The sequence below is a fragment of the Polypterus senegalus genome, chromosome 8 (genome assembly GCF_016835505.1).
Source record: "Polypterus senegalus isolate Bchr_013 chromosome 8, ASM1683550v1, whole genome shotgun sequence".
NCBI lineage: Eukaryota > Metazoa > Chordata > Cladistia > Polypteriformes > Polypteridae > Polypterus > Polypterus senegalus.
Window position 1 is genome coordinate 7487044 of NC_053161.1, and position 16288 is coordinate 7503331.

The window sequence follows — 16288 nt, forward strand, 5'->3', positions numbered from 1 at the left end:
CCTGTAGTCCTGCACATCCCCCTTACTCTTAAATATCGGCACCAGTACACTTCTTCTCCACTCCTCAGGCATCCACTCACTTTCAAAGATTCCATTAAACAATCTGGTTAAAACTCCACTGCCATCTCTCCTAGACACCTCCATGCTTCCATAGGTATGTCATCTGGACCAACGGCCTTTCCATTTTTCATCCTCTTCATAGCTGTCCTTACTTCCTCCTTGCTAATTCGTTGCACTTCCTGATTCACTATCTCCATATCATCCAACCTCTTCTCGCTCTTATTCTCTTCATTCATCAGCCTCTCAAAGTACTCTTTCCATATGCTCAACACATTCTCCTCGCTTGTGAGTACATTCCATCTTTATCCTTTATCACCCTAACCTGCTGCACATCTTTCCCAGCTCGCTCCCTCTGTCTAGCCAATCGGTACAGGTACTTTTCTCCCTCCTTAGTGTCCAATCTCTCATACAACTCAGCATACGCCTTTTCTTTAGCCTTCGCCACCTCTCCATTCACCTTGTGCCTTATCTCCTTGTACTCTTGTCTACTTTCTGCATCTCTCTGACCATCCCACTTCTTCTTTGTCATCCTCTTCCTCTGTATACTCCCATGTATTTCATCATTCTACCACTTGGTTTCCTTTTCCTCCTTCCTCTTTCCAGATGTCACACCAAGCACCCTTCTTGCTGTCACCCTTACTACATTGGCTGTAGTTTCCCAGCTGTCTGGTAATTCTTCACTGCCGCCCAGTGCCTATCTCACCTCCTCCCTAAACTCAGCCTTGCAGTCTTCCTTTTCAACTTCCACCATTTGATCATTGGCTCTGCCCTCACTCTCTTCCTCTTCTTGATCTCCAACATCATCCTTCAGACCACCATCCTATGCTGCTTAACTACACTTTCTCCTGCCACTACTTTGCAGTCTTCAGTCTCCTTCAGGTCAGTTCTTCTGCATAGGATGTAATCTACCTGTGTGCATCTTCCTCCACTATTGTACATAACTCTTCCTCTTCTTAAAATACATATTCACCATAGTCATGTCCATCCTTTTGGCAAAATCCACAATCCTGTGACCTCCTTCATTCCTCTCCTTGACACCATACCTACCCATCACCTCAGCGTCCCCACTGTTCCCTTCACCAACATGCCCATTGAAATCAGCTCCTATCACCACTTTCTGTCCCTTGGGTACACTGTTCATCACTTCATCCAGCTCACTCCAAAAATCTTTTTTCTCAACCACTGCACACCCAACTTAGGATGCATATGCACTAACAAAATTCATCATCACACCTCCAGTTTCCAGCCTCATAATCACTACTCTGCCTGACACTCTTTTCACCTCCAAAACACTCTTGACGTACTGTTCCTTCAGAATAATCCCTACCCCATTTCTCCTCCATTCCACACCATGATAGACCAATTCGAATCCACCTCCAATTCACCTGACCTTACTCCCCTTCCATTTAGTCTCTTGCACACACAATATATCAACCTTCCTTCTCTCCATCATATCTGCTAACTCTCTCCCCTTACCAGTCATACTGCCAACATTCAAAGTCCCTACCCTCAGTTCCACTCTCTTTACCTTCCTCCTCTCCTCCTGCCTCCGGACACGTCTCCCCCCTCTTCTTCAGCCAACTGTAGCCCAATTTCCGCCAGCACCCTGTTGGCTAACAGTACTGGTGGCGGTTGTTGTTAGCCCGGGGCTCGACTGATCTGGTATGGAAATTTGTATTGTTGTCCGCATATTGATTTTGCAAAATTTTACAGCGGATGCCCTTCCTGACGTAACCCTCCCCATTTATCCAAGCTTGGGACGAAAAAACACACTGGTTTGTGCATCCTCTGTGCCTGGATTTCCCTCATCTTACCTGTACATGTCAAATCTCCTTTAGAAACCTTAAAATTATCTTTGCCTCTAAACTTTTCATATCTATTTCTGACCTTTTTTCTGTCTTATCCTATGTCATCTGCACTAGATAGACTTGTTAACTACTACAACTCAGCCCTTCGTTCAACACTAGACAAAGCAGCTCTTTTAAAACATAACTGGGTTTCTTGTAAGCATTCAATCACAACTCAGAATTACAGTCTATAAAATCAGCTGGCCAAGGCCTTGTTATCACATAAGACTGGCCTTACTGTGCACATCCAGGTTTTCTCAGACCATCAAATGGCTTACAGCCAGAAACATTCATTAAGGCAGGATAACAGACAGCTTCCACAATAACGTGAAGGTTTTGTTCTCTGCAGTTAAACTACTTTAACCTGCATCTGGCACATTACCTCTTCTACTGAAGTCTGTAAAAAAAAAAAAAAAATCCTCCACTTTTTCCGGAATAAAATTAAAACATATATAATTCAACTAACACAAATTCATTGTCTATTTATATCTTTCCCAGCCTTTCCACTCCATCCAGGCTCCTTTTCTAATTTTTCAACAGTCACATCTTCATTTGTTAATGACCTGGGGCCTCATGTATAACGCCGTGCGTAGAATTCGCACTATAACATGGTGTAAGCACAAAAGCCGAAATGTGCTTACGCACAGAAAAATCCAGATGCAGGAATCTGTGCGTACTCCAACTTCCACATTTTTCTGCTACATAAATCCAAATCAGCGTGGAAACTAACGCACGTGCACGCGCCTTCTGTCCCACCCCAACATCTCCCAGAATTACACCTCTTTGAATATGCAAATCAATATAAATTGCCCTTAAGCTCAGCCTTCTGTGAAAAGACAATGGGAAAAGCACGGGGGAAAATAAGAATTTCAGCCTATACCAAGTGGAGGCAAAGGAAAAACATACTATTTGTTTATTTAAACTGTGGTATAATCAACAAAAGGAAGTTGATTGAGTGACATAGCGTGTTGGAGAAATTTGAAAGCTCACGTTCACAAAGTCGCACAGTGCCGGAAATAAAAAAGAACTTGTCAGATATCAAAGTCGCCGTAAAAAGGCGAGTCGTAGCCCGCTTTCTGAGTGTCATATGAAAACTTAGGGTACAGAGAAAAAAAAGGCACATAGTGGGAAAAAGCACGAAATGTCAACTTCAATCTCAAAATTTCCACTTTAACAATGTAGTTTATTTTGTTATTAAAGTAGAACATCATAAACTTCATCTTTATGCACATTAAATGCTTTGTTTTGTATGTGATCTTCTATGTGCTCTATGTGTGTTAATCACTACATGCTTCTTAAACCGATTCTCTTCCTCCGACTGGACACAGAATCCATTACATTCATGATATTACATCTCTGAATAACTAAAATACTGAAATTTGTATACACGATATCATTTTCATGATGATAGGAGTTAAAGCACGTTATTAAACATGGGTTTCACGGCGCAGTGATTGTGCGCGACCTTCAATTAAATTATTTATTGCAGCAGCACTCAGGGGCAGCTCTAGGCTTGTGGCAGCCTGGGCAGAGAAAGAATCGGTGGCCCCTTCGCCTGCCAATGTCAATATGGTATCTTATGCATGATGGATGGCCACGTCCGATGCAGACACTGCATAGCCGCCTCATGCTCATGACACAAGCATTTAACTTTTGTCGAAATTTGCCGCTGTGTTTTTAGTTGTATTGTTATTTTCTCTTTCTGTTTTATATTCAATATATATTGGCGTGGCCGCCCCTGCAGTCTTTGCTTTTCTTTCTCCAAGTAACTGATCGCCACACAATCTGCTCTGTAATAGACGTTAAACCATCTGTATGCTTAGAGTGCTGATTTTTCAAAACATTTAAGGAACATTGAAATAGCTTCGTAGTAAATGTTTAATTATTCTATCCTTCATGCCAGTCCCAGTGAAGAACATAGATTATTTAAATGAAGTTAAAGTTTTATCTGTATAATATAATAAACATATTTTGCTGCATTTCATCTTAAAAATGATATCGTCATCATATGTAAATACGCGCTTTATAAAGTGGCTTAGGTTGTGTAATATTATAACTGTAGTGCAAGTTTACAGTGGGGTGATTGTACTTATAAGTAAAAACAGTTCTACAAGGAGCAATTGAGTAAGTGCGTTTAAAGTTCTTGGGATGAAACTGTTTCTGAACCGCGAGGTCCGTACAGGAAAGGCTTTGAAACATTTTGCCATGGCTGAGACAGCGTGTGCTTAATACTGAATACCGATATTCTCTTTCCGATCAGCTGCTGCTGTGATTCACACTCAGATACAGTGATATAAATACTCCGAGTGGTGCAGTGAGAATAATATGGAAAAAGATGATCCGCTGTTGCAACTCCTAACAGGAACAGCTGAAAAAAGAAGAAGAAGAAGGTGGTGCAGTGAGAGTAACAACACTAAAGCAGTTATGGTATTTGGAATACTATGGCTATTCCCTGGATCATTATATTGTTACAATTACAATCAGATGCATTACACTAATAAACAATATGCGGTTAGTTCCAGTGTATTTTTAAAGCCGTGTCAAGAAAACAAAAGAGTAACCACACAGGAACAGTAGCACTGCTTTGACTCTGGGTGCCGCCAGTCCTCAAAACCGAGCGAAGAACTTGCGTACAACAAGGTATGAGGTACCGTGGAAAAGTGTGTGGCTTTACACCAAATGTAGGTTTTATACATCGCAATTTGAACGTGAAAAAGTTCTTGCGCAACATTTCTGTGCGTACGCACCGTTTATATATGAGGCCCCTGCTCTGTAAGATGAGACCAGCTACTTATGTAATTGATCTCATCCCCACCACACTTATTATATCCTGCCTTCAAGTCATAATTCCCACTGTTGTGACAATAATTAAATACATCCTGTGACCCGAGCTTTGTGACAGCCACTTTTAAAATTGCTTCTGTAACCCAAATGATAAAAAGTCCGATTTTGATGCTGACAGACTGAGCAACTTTCAGCCTATTTCTCATTTACATTTTCTGTCAAAAGTTCTTGAGTGGGTTGTAGACTCCCAACTCAGCAATTACTTATCTTCTAGTAAACTGATGGAACCCTTTCAGTCTGGTTTCAGAGCACAGCTGTGAAACTGCTCTGCTTTGGGTAACTAATAATTTGCTTATGGTAGCAGACTCTGGGCAAATTAGCATATGAATTCTGTTAGAAATCAGTGCAGCATTTGCACTGTCAAACATGATATTCTACTGTCCAGAATAGAGAACATTCCGAGTATCTCTGGCACTGCTCTCCAAGTCCTATCTGACTGATGCCAAGACTGTCATACTCTTGCCTAACACCAGGTCCAGCTCAGCGCCAGTCAGCTGCTCAGCCCTCTGCTCTTCAATATCTATGTGCCTCCCCTTGGCCGTATTATACATAGCTTTGGACGGGCTTATCATTTTTATGCAGAAGATACTCAACTCTATTTCAATGTAAAAAGTGAAACTTCATCAGAGCAACTTGCCTCAGTGAAATTAAAACCTGGGTGGAGTAGAACTCTTTAAAATTAAAATGCAACCAAACTGAATTCCTGTAAATTGGCACTAAATTGCAACTTAAGAAAATCAGCTCCTTTTCAATCACTATTGATAATGATCTCATTAGACCTTTTTCTAATGCAAAGAATTGTGGTGCCATTGTTGATTCCTCCCTTTCTTATTCCGCTCACATAAACCACATTAAGAAGCTTTCTTACTTTCACCTGTAACATATCCCAAGTTCACTAATTCCTCTCCTTTCCTAATGCTGAGAAACTAGTTAATGCTTTTATCATCTCATATTGACTATTATAAATCCTTATTAGCAGGTGCCACTTCTAATCTTCTATTACTGAGCTGAGAAATTAATTCACGCTTTTGTTTTCAGTAGACTAGATTACTGTAATGCACTCCTCTCAGGACTACCCAAAAAAGACATAAATCACTTGCAACGAGAGCAGAATGCAGCTGCTAGAATCCTAACTGGGAAAAGAAAATCCGAACACATTTCTCCAGTTTTGATGTCACTACACTGGTTGCCTGTGTCATTCAGGATTGACTTTAAAATACTGCTTATGGTTTATAAAGCCTTAAATAATCTCGCCCCATCTTATATATCGGAATGCCTGACACATTATATTCCAAATCGTAACCTTAGATCTTCAAATGAGTGTCTCCTTATAATTCCAAAAGCTAAACTTAAAAGAAGTGGTGAGGCGGCCTTCTGCTGTTATGCACCTAAAATCTGGAATAGCCTGCCAATAGGAATTCACCAGGCCAATACAGTAGAGCACTTTAAAACACTGCTGAAAACACATTACTTTAACATGGCCTTCTCATAACTTCACTTTAACTTAATACTGATACTCTGTATGTTCAATTCATCACAATAACTATTCATAGTGGCTCTAAAATCCGTACTGACCCCAACTCTCTCTTCTGTTTCTTTTTCCGGTTTCTTTGTGGTGGTGGCCTGCGCCACCACCACCTACTCAAAGCATCATGATGCACCAACATTGATGAACTGAAAGCCAGAAGTCTACGTGACCATCGTCATCAGGTCCTTCCATGAAAACCCTAAATACAAAGAGGACTGTTTGACTTATGTTAGGTAGATTGCCCAGAGGGGACTGGGTGGTCTCGTGGTCTGGAACCCCTACAGATTTTTTTTTTTTTTCTCCAGCTTCTAGAGTTTTTTTTTGTTTTTTCTGTCCACCCTGGCCATCGGACCTTACTTATTCTATGTTAATTAATGTTGATTTTTTATTGTGTCTTCTATTTTTCTATTCATTTTGTAAAGCACTTTGAGCTACATTTTTTTGTATGAATATGTGCTATATAAATAAATGTTGATTGATTGATTGATTGATTGATTACAGTTGCAGATGATTCAAAATTCTCCTGCAAGAGTCCTTACAAGGACCAGCAACAGCAAGCACATAAGATCCATCCTGCTTTACCTTCACTCACTCCCTTTAATCTTACAGGATTGAATATGAAATTCTATTAATAACCTAAAAAGCTTTAAATGGTCCATAAGTCACCTTCTCCATCACTGTGATCCAATTTACCCAGTAAGATCCACTAATTCTGGCAATGTTGTTGCTCCCCATACTATCCTGAACTCTATGGGTGAAAGGACCTTCAGCTTCATAGCACCAAGAATTTTGAATGACCCTAAATTAACTAGATCAGCTGACTCAATGCATTCTTTTAAAAAACAACTCAAAATTCACCTGTCAAGGAAGACGTTTAACTTAACCTAACATTCTCCCCTATGTTTCAGTTTACCTCTCTGTTTAGATGCTCATGATAATTTGTGTGTGTTGTATCAGAAATTTTGTTATTTTTCAAGGTTTTCTTCTAGAATCAAGTTTAATATTTTACTTGGTTTACTGTCTTTTATTCTATTTAATGCTTTGTATATTCAATATTTATCTATCTTTAGTTTTCTATGCAGATATTATATGTATCCAATGTTATATATACCCTGCTGTTCTTTCTGAAACTCTGAAGTGCTTAAAGCATGGGAAAGGCAATATATATATGCATATATATTATATATAAAATGTACTATTATTATTATGTTGCAGAAAGAGGTTTCATTTTACAACAGTTTGAAAGAGTTATTTTAACTCTTAATCTTATTTCTGAAACAAATTACTAAATTATTAAATGATTAACACTAAAAGGAACTGATGATGGCTTTGTAAGCTCGGCAGATTTAATTAGCTTTTATCAAGACATATGGTCAATGTAATAAAATTTAATGATATTCTTTGTTTTGTTGGTTATACAAACAAACAAACCCTGGTTTATTCCTTTTGACTGAACATATATTTAGGCAGCAGCTTTTAGAAGATCAGATGTTAAAGAAGGCCTGAAGATAGGTATGTCTTCCAATAAAGATTGGGAATTATTCAACCATATTCCAAACAAACAGAATGACTAAATTATATATTAAATTACAAAATTTTAGATGAAAAACATATTTAGTGGTGGCAAATGCATATAAAAGAAAATTGTCTGAGCAGAATGTCAGAGTGTATTTTTTAGGAAAGGAAGGAGGCATAATGGTGGATTGTGTGAAGAAGCATGTTAAAAAGGTTAAAAGCAAAATACTTGCTGCAAAATGGAGATGTGTCCAGAGTAGTTGTGTCTCGGCCATTGAGAGCTTCAATGGAGAGGGATACTGGGGTTAAGTTGTGCAGAAACACATTACCTGTTAAAATAGCACTCCTGGCTAGTAGGAAGCTGTAAGAAGCATGAAATAAGTCCCACAGGAAGCCTCTAGACAAGATGTACAGCCATACTAACAGTAGAAGAGATCTTACCTATGCCAGTGCCGAAATAAACTATTGTCCATATTGTGTTTTTGCAAGTATTATCTGCTTTCCAATAAAAGACAAGTCAAATGCCAGTGAGGATGCAAATATCCACAATACACAGATGGTAAATGAATGATTTGCTGAGCAGCAATGTAAATCATATGTTATGGCCCTCTCATATGCTATAAGCAAATCCAATGGTGAACTTATGAAGGACACTGGAGCCACAGAAAAGGTAGTATTTCTGTTCAATTATAGAATTTATCAAAGATGAATACCCTTTAACTCACCAATATGGTATCAGACAATTAAAGAATTTAAATTCTAAATGCTAAATCTGATTTGGAGATTTGGTGTGGACCATAGCACCAAAAGACAATTTACATTGGTCCTTTCTTTTTTCTGTCAGTAACCTATACCTCTCTGTACGATTATGCAAATTTTTTATATAAATGTACCATTTAATCTTAACATACGCCACCTACTCAAATCTATTAGAATTTGTGCTGGATCCAATCTTGTTCTCCTTGTTCATAATTCCTTACAGTTTCTCTATATATTGTTCATATTCTTTTTACCAATATTACATATTAACAACAACTCTTTCTCCTTTCTCGAAAACAGCCTGTTTGCTAATCACTATATAGATGTATAAAGGCACTATTTTCATTCAATTGTTTCTTTTTTTATATCATGCACTTTCCATTGGCAAAACAGAAATTAAACAACACAAGACACAATACAATGCGTTTACACTAATATAAATGCATTTTAAATTTCATTCTTAAGGGTTTTAATAATAATGGCATGATTTAACTAAATTCTAATATAATAAATAAAGCTTCAATAAAGTTCTATCAAGAGGATGGGAAACAAAACTCCACTGTACAGATTCCAGACAAAATTAAACCTTGTGTGACCACAATTATTAGGAAATACGTGTACCAATCTAAACCTGTCTTAACAGATTTAGGCAACCCAGTATCACCACTCTGTAATGTATGACAGCGAACAATTTTGGTGGAATAAAATGATAACCTTAAGCTCAGTCATTCCAAGTCAACATCTGTTATACGCCCAGGACAATGTTTTTAATATTTTGTCCATTTAATTTTTTATCTCTAGGAAGTTAAATATTAAAATACCCTGAAGGAATGTACTTTGTTATATACTATTACTTTTGTGTATATTGATTGGTTTGACACTACTTTTAAATTTTGACTTTGTCTCCTCTCTTACAGCTTCTTTTAAATCATATTACATGTAAATTGATATATACCTGTGTCCATGAAGTGGACAAATTCATAGGTGACCTGACAGGCTGAGTTTCTTGTTATCATATACAATATGTATATATGGAAAAAATATATATGTATGTATATATATATGTTACATAGTTTACTGTCAAATATTGCAAAGAGTACGCAACACGTGTTTTGCCATATGTGTTACCTGGTATTTAGTACAGAAACGGCACTAACACGGGTTGTAAATGACATTCCGATATCCTCTGATGAAGGAAACTCCACTGTAATTATGTTGTTGGACTTAAGTGCAGCATTTGACACCATTGACCATTCGATTTTACTGCACAGGCTAGAAAACGATGTTGGGCTTACAGGCCCGTGCTCGCTTGGTTCAGTTCTTATTTATCAAATCGATTCCAGTATGTACAGAAATGTGCAGACAGTACTCCATCATTATACACAGAAGTTCAATATGGTGTCCCGCAGGGCTCAGTACTGGGACCTTTACTGTTTTCACTTTACATGCTTCCACTGGGATCTCTCATTAGGAAACATAATGTTAATTTTCACTCGTATGCAGATGACACCCAGTTATACCTTTCATTTAAATCAAATGAAGTTTCTCCGATGTTGTCTTTAATTAGTTGTATTAGTGAATTAAAGGAATGGATGAATGAGAACTACTTGTCTTTAAATACAGATAAAACAGAGATGTTAATTGTTGGAGGGAATGACGCTGATCACAGCAATATTTTGTTGTCATTTAACTCAGTTGGAATCCCAATTAATTTTACTGAATCAGCCCGCAATCTAGGTGTTATCTTTGACTCTAGCATGTCATTTAAAGCGCATATTACAAAGTCGTCCAAAACATGTTTTTTCCATCTTAAAAATGTTAGGAAATTAAGGCGCTTTCTAAATAAACAGGATTGTGAGAAATTAATTCATGCATTTATCTCTAGTAGGATTGACTACTGCAATGCGGTGTTCACTGGCTGTTCAAACTGTTCTCTATACAGCCTCCAGTTAATCCAAAATGCGCTGCAAGAATTATTACAAGAACAAGAAAATATGAACACATAACCCCAGTTCTTAAATCTTTACACTGGCTCCCAGTTAAGTTTAGGGCAGATTTCAAAATCCTCCTTTTAACATATAAAGCATTAAATGGCCAAGGTCCGCTTACTTGTCTGAACTTATCATGACTTACAAACCTGAGCACATTAAGATCTCAAGATGCCGGCCTGCTTAGGATTCCAAGGATTAATAAAATAACAGTGGGAGGTCGAGCTTTTAGTTACAGGGCCCCTAAACTGTGGAATGGTCTTCCTGCTTCCATAAGAGATGCCCCTTCAGTCTCAGCCTTTAAATCCCGGCTGAAGACTCACTACTTCAGTTTAGCATATCCTGACTAGAGCTGCTGATTAACTGTACATACTGCATCTCTGTTGTTAGTCATTAGCACTATAACATAAGTAACATGATAATTATATTTGAATACTAACCCTCACCTATTCTGTTTCTTTTCTCGGTACCCAAATGTGGCAATTGGTGCCACGGCCCACCTGCCAAGTTGTTTGCCTGCCTATGGTAAAGTCATCCCTGATGGAGGATCACAGGAATCATGGGAAAGAGGGGTCCTTTCATCGGAGCAACGTTTCAGCCGTGGCATGGCCAAATGGGGAGGCAGCTAGATGGATGAGGTCTCCAGGACTCTAAAAATATCCAAACCTAATTATGTCATATCATCTACTGTTAAACCGTACTTCTAAAATTTTTATTATTATGCTGTATTAAGGAATTGTTCTGTTCTGTGTATTGTATTGTATTGACCCCCTACTTTTGACACCCACTGCACGCCCAACCTACCTGGAAAGGGGTCTCTCTTTGAACTGCCTTTCCCGAGGTTTCTTCCATTTTCCCTAAAAGGTTTTTTGGGAGTTTTTCCTTGTCTTCTCAGAGAGTCAAGGCTGGGGGGCTGTCAAAAGGCAGGGCCTGTTAAAGCCCATTGTGGCACTTCCTGTGTGATTTTGGGCTATACAAAAATAAACTATATTGTATTGTATTGTAAACTGTATTTAACCATCCATACAATCAGATTGAGACTCAGACTACGGATGCTATGAATGTAATTACTCTGATCTCCAGGTTGTCAAATTAACGAACCACATGCAGTGGCGCAGCGTAAAGGGACTTTGTCTCTGATGCTGACATCCAAGGTTCAATTCCTGCGAGGGGTGCAGTGGAGTGTGTATGCCTGATGAGCCCAAATAAGGGCGAAACACATGCTGCATACTCTTTGCATTATTTAACAGTAAGCTATGTAATATATTTTATATATATATATATATATATATATATATATATATATATATATATATATATATATATATATATATATATATATATATATTGCTCAAAAGAATTAAAGGAACACTTTTTAATCAGCGTATAGCATAAAGTCAATGAAACTTATGGGATATTAATCTGGTCAGTTAAGTAGCAGAGGGAGTTGTTAATCCGTTTCAGCTGCTGTGGTGTTAATGAAATTAACAACAGATGCACTAGAGGGGCAACAATGAGATGACCCCCAAAACAGGAATGGTTTAACAGGTGGAGGCCACTGACATTTTTCCCTCCTCATCTTTTCTGTTTCTTCACTAGTTTTGCATTTGGCTACAGTCAGTGTCACTACTGGTAGCATGAGGCGATACCTGGACCCTACAGAGGTTGAACAGGTAGTCCAACTTCTCCAGGATGGCACATCAATACGTGTCATTGCCAGAAGGTTTGCTGTGTCTCCCTGCACAGTCTCAAGGGCATGGAGGAGATTCTAGGAGACAAGCAGTTACTCTAGGAAAGCTGGAGAGGGCCATAGAAGGTCCATAACCCATCAGCAGGACCAGTATCTGCTCCTTTGGGCAAGGAGGAACAGGATGAGCACTGCCAGAGCCCTACAAAATGACCTCCAGCAGGCCACTGGTGTGAATGTCTCTGACCAAACAACCAGAAAGACTTCATGAGGGTGACCCAAGGGCCCCATGTCCTCTAATGCAGCTCGATTGGCATTCGCCATAGAATACCAGAATTGGCAGATGCACCACTGGTGCCCTGTGCTTTTTACAGATGAGAGCAGGTTCACCCTGAGCACGTGACAGAAGTGAAAGGGTCTGGAGAAGCCATGGAGAACATTATGCTGCCTGTAACATCATTCAGCATGAGCAGTTTGGTGGTGGGATAATGATTGGATCTGGGGAGGCATATCCATGGAGGGTCACACAGACCGCTACAGGCTTGACAAAGGCACCTTGGCTGCCATTAGGTATCAGGATGAAATCCTTGGGCCCATTGTCAGACCCTATGCTGGTACAGTGGCTCCTGGTGCACGACAATTCCTGGCCTCATGTGGTGAGAGTATGCAGGCAGTTCCTGGAGGATGAAGGAATTGATACCATTGACTGGCCACCACACTTTCCTGACCTAAATCCAATAGAACACCTCTGGGACATTACGTTTTGGTCCATCCAATGCCACCAGGTTGCACCTCAGACTGTCCAGGAGCTCAGTGATGCCCTGGTCCAGATCTGGGAGGAGATCCCCCACAACACCATCTGTCATCTCATTAGAAGCATGCACCGATGTTGTCAGGCATGTATACAAGAACACAGGGGCCATACAAACTGCTGCGTACAATTTTGAGTTGCTGCAATTAAATTTTGGCAAAATGGACTAGCCTGCCACATAATTTTTTCACTCTGATTTTTGGGGCGTCTTTGAATTCAGGGCTCTGTAGGTTGATCATTTTCATTTCCATCAAACGATGTGGCATCCTTTCGTTCCTAACACATTACCCAGTCTATATCAGTATAGATATCCAGGAGGATTTCTTTTTCCCATTGAGATCTGATGTGTTTTCAAAGTGTTCCTTTAATTTTATATATAAATATATAAATATAAATATATATACACTCACCTAAAGGATTATTAGGAACACCTGTTCAATTTCTCATTAATGCAATTATCTAATCAACCAATCACATGGCAGTTGCTTCAATGCATTTAGGGGTGTGGTCCTGGTCAAGACAATCTCCTGAACTCCAAACTGAATGTCAGAATGGGAAAGAAAGGTGATTTAAGCAATTTGGAGCGTGGCATGGTTGTTGGTGCCAGCCGGTCTGAGTATTTCACAATCTGCTCAGTTACTGGGATTTTCACGCACAACCATTTCTAGGGTTTACAAAGAATGGTGTGAAAAGGGAAAAACATCCAGTATGCGGTAGTCCTGTGGGCGAAAATGACTTGTTGATGCTAGAGGTCAGAGGAAAATGGGCCGACTGATTCAAGCTGATAGAAGAGCAACTTTGACTGAAATAACCACTTGTTACAACCGGGGTATGCAGCAAAGCATTTGTGAAGCCACAACACGCACAACCTTGAGGCGGATGGGCTACAACAGCAGAAGACCCCACCGGGTACCACTCATCTCCACTACAAATAGGAAAAAGAGGCTACAATTTGCACAAGCTCACCAAAATTGGGCAGTTGAAGACTGGAAAAATGTTGCCTGGTCTGATGAGTCTCGATTTCTGTTGAGACATTCAAATATTGAGTCAGAATTTGGCATAAACAGAATGAGAACATGGATCCATCATGCCTTGTTACCACTGTGCAGGCTGGTGGTGGTGGTGTAATGGTGTGTAATTGCCCCTTAGTGCCAATTGGCGTCGTTTAAATGCCACGGGCTACCTGAGCATTGTTTCTGACCATGTCCATCCCTTCATGACCACCATGTACCCATCCTCTGATGGCTACTTCCAGCAGGATAATGCACCATGTCACAAAGCTCGAATCATTTCAAATTGGTTTCTTGAACATGACAATGAGTTCACTGTACTAAAATGGCCCCACAGTCACCAGATCTCAACCCAATAGAGCATCTTTGGGATGTGATGGAACGGGAGCTTCGTGCCCTGGATGTGCATCCCACAAATCTCCATCAACTGCAAGATGCTATCCTATCAATATGGGCCAACATTTCTAAAGATTGCTTTCAGCACCTTGTTGAATCAATGCCACGTAGAATTAAGGCAGTTCTGAAGGCGAAAGGGGGTCAAACACCGTATTAGTATGGTGTTCCTAATAATCCTTTAGGTGAGTATATACACACACGTATATATATATATATATACACACATATATATATATATACACACACACATATATATATATACACACACATATATATATATATATATATATATACACACACACACATACATATATATATATATATATATATATATATATACACACACACATATATATATATATATATATATATACACACACACAGACACACACACAGACACACACACAGTACATACACACAGTTCAATATTCATCAACTTTAAATGAGTGAAATAACAAATTTTAAATTTAAAGGAATTAAACATATCAGCTGATTTAGCCAGTAATTAAAGCATTGTCAAAGAGAAAGATTCCAACTGAGCTTGGTTCTGTTGGCAAGTATTTTTTCACCCTCCTCAACTTGTAGAAGTAGCATACTATACCCTGTATGAGATCATAGCAAGATTATGCTTCCTAGCGGTAGCCTTAACCTAGTATATAAAGCCAAAGGAACTCAAAACTATAGAGTAGTAGAAAAAATAATGAACAAAGACAAAACCTAAAAGAAGCAAGTACAGCAAATAAAAAACATTGTTAAGCCACTACTGGGCTTTCCTATCAGTGTCAGGAGGCATGACACTTTACATATTTTATTTGCTTAGTTCTTCAATGAAGGGTATTATTAGGCAACAGTCCAAGCCTCTTTATATTTTAAGGAAGCAAAATTACACTGGCAGAAGGCTCTTCCAAAACATTCAACAACAGGGAGAACTAGTTCATGAATCACTATTACCAGGGGGAAAAAATAAGCCTTTACTTACTGACTTGGCTTAAACTGTGCATCTCAATGTTGACATGATAATAAGGACATCAGAGTCTCTGAAAAAAGAGACTCTACTGTGTGAAGTCTCAAGAACACAGAATTACAGAAACTCAAATAAATTAAAAGATTATTACGTGTCTACTTAAAAACATATTAAATAGTTGTAAACAGGAAATACCAATTAAACCACTACTCATGATAATGTCACAGGATTTTAAGGCTTAGACTGTTAACTACTGTAGCACTCCCCACCGTCACAACTCTAAGAAGCTAGATTTGTATACCGCCATCATCATTGTCCACAATTGCATGGTTTTGGTTTTTCTGTGGTTACTACAGTTTTCCACCTATATACCAAAATATATGACAGATACTTTATGTACATTGTTACTAGTAACTGCAAATAAATTGTGAGTGTGTGGAAAAAATGTGCCATGCGATGGACTGGCATGCCACTCAGGGATGGACCCGGGCTTATGCCAGATGTTTCCAGAACAGGCTTAGACCCCTTGTGCCTTATTATTTAATTAAGCGATTTAAAATAGAATGGCAGGACATAAACTGGAAAGATATTTAACACAGCATAATCCAAATGTTTATAAAATCCTGTGAGATTATATTTCATAATCAACTTTTAACTAAAGGTTCAAACAGCAAGAAGAATGACAAACCATTACAAAATGTTCATGACAAAACAATCAACTAAAAACTGAAATATCAGTTATAACATATAGAAAATGGTACTTCTTTAACATGGACACTGACTATTTTGAAACAGCAGAAGGACAGAATAAAAATGCATCTAAATACATCTGTATTTAGAACAGAGTTGGGAAAAGTCCTTCAGTAAAAATATAAATCA

The 16288-nt window shown here is 38.8% G+C and overlaps 1 protein-coding gene across 3 annotated transcripts in view; it reads right to left on the bottom strand.

Moving 5' to 3' along the window:
- The window catches only part of ddx11 (DEAD/H (Asp-Glu-Ala-Asp/His) box helicase 11), a 148754-nt gene that overhangs the window by 105374 nt on the left and 27092 nt on the right, over nucleotides 1-16288 (bottom strand). The window lies entirely within an intron of this gene.